Genomic DNA, 2,181 nt, shown 5'->3' with positions numbered 1-2,181 from the left:
ACACACACACACACATATATACAGGAGTGGCTGTGTGGTAAGTAGCTTGCTTACCAACCACATGGTTCCAGGTTCAGTCCCACTGCATGGCACCTTGGGTAAGTGTCTTCTACTATAGCTCTGGGCCGACCAAAGCCTTGTGAGTGGATTTGGTAGATGGAAACTGAAAGAAGCCCATCGTATATATCTATATATATATGTGTGTGTGTGTATGTATCTATTTATATAAGTTTAATTAGAAGATATCTTAACCTCATGAAGGAATGGTTTCTTCTAAGGAAACACTGGTTCAATACCTGGTATTTTGGGGGGAATGAATTTCCTTAAAATAATAGGTGTCCAACGTAAAAAGCAGCGTGATAGTTTTCACATGATGTAATATGTAAGATTAAACATTCAACAACAGAAGTTCGGTTTAAAGCTTAACTCCCCAATGTGTTCCGTTACGGTAAAGGCTGCAATTATGTCACTGCTTTGCTTCCATAGTAGAGGTGAGAGCATAACGTTCCTACACACATCATGACAAAACAGAAAGTTCTGAAAGATAATAATAATTAAAAACAAACAAATAAACCATAATATATAGCACCCCCCACCCCATCTCCCACTGATTGTTTCTTTGTTGTACGATATTACTACACCTGCGAATTGAACACATGGCAAGGAGGAGGCACTGATAATGATGTTGGGGAGAGGTGGGCATTATTATTATTATTATTATTATTATTATTATTATTATTACTATTATTATCATTACTATTATTACTGTTGTCATCATTATCATGATTAATATTACAATTACTATTACAGTAGTTATTATTATTATTATTATTATTATTATTATTATTATTATTATTTTATGTTTGACTTTTGCTTTGCATTTGTACAAGTTGGATCCAAGTCTCACCCAGAGACCTCAAGAGACAACAAGTTAGAAGTTCATGTTGGTGTTATGCCTAGGGTACCATATATTTGGATTTGTACGTAGTGTGTTGTTCTAGAGAATGTTTAAGAAACCATAAGAAAATTATGTTTGCTTTAAAATTTGAGATCACATAGACAGTATTTTACGTAGGATATGGGCAGTTCCCATGAGCACTATCTTTTGATGGCAGAATCGTTAGCATGCTGGACGAAATGCTTAGCAGTATTTCATCTGCCGCTCTGTTCTAAGTTCAAGTTCCGCCGAGGTCGACTTTACCTTTCATCGTTTCGGGGTCAATTAAATGAGTACCAATTATGCTCTGGGGTCAATGTAATCGACTTAATCCCTTCCCCCAAATTTGAAACCTTGTGCTTCCAGTAGAAAGAATTTACCATTATTATTATGAAAGTGGTGTGCTGGCAGAATCGTTAGCACACCGTTAGCAGTATTTCGTTTGCCACTATGTTCTGAGTTCAAATTCTGCTGAGGTCGACTTTGCATTTTATCCTTTCGAGGTCAATAAATTAAGTACCAGTGAAACACTGGGGTCAATGTAATTGACCACAAATCTCAGGCCTTGTGTTTCCAGGATGGGTTTTTCCACGTGTAACCTTTCCTTTTTCGAAGCGTCTCCTCCTTTGGGAGTTCTACTTATTTATTTATCTATTTATTTATTTATTTATTTATTATATCTTTCTCCGTTTTCTTCCTCTGTTTAGACGAACTTTCTTACCTTTTCGGACAAAACCGTTTGTAACCTTCATCCTGTCTTTGTCCTTAGATGTTTTTAATTGATATTAGCCCTTGTGGCCAATAAAACGAATTAATTATTATTATTATTATTATTATTATTATTATTATTATCAGTAGCTACCAAGGGGTACTGCCCATTGAAGATAAACTCTACAGGCACGGAAGCGCTGTCAAATGGACCTGCATGCAGAGCGGTGAAACCATTCTGTTCGCACTCGTCCAGTGTCCTTGCATTACTGACTTGTGGAGTTATATTGAACAGCTGTTGTCAGGTGTAGGACGGATCCGGCTATCAGCCGAGTCCATAATGAAGATCGATCCACCACCTTCCATTGGTCCGGAAGGGCAGGCAATTTTCCTCTGTCTGATAGCAGTCGCGAAAGATTGTATGGTGGACCAGGTTGAAAGGACTGAAGACAGGAACGTTTTTGGAAAATCACTCATCAGCTTTTTTCAAATTTCGTTTGGAAAGGAAGATAAGGGTGGAGGGAGAGAAGTGCTTC

Source organism: Octopus bimaculoides, chromosome 30 (assembly GCF_001194135.2).
Source record: "Octopus bimaculoides isolate UCB-OBI-ISO-001 chromosome 30, ASM119413v2, whole genome shotgun sequence".
NCBI classification, from domain to species: Eukaryota; Metazoa; Mollusca; class Cephalopoda; order Octopoda; family Octopodidae; genus Octopus; species Octopus bimaculoides.
The sequence above is the reverse complement of the archived record's forward strand: the minus strand, read 5'-3'. Positions refer to the sequence as shown.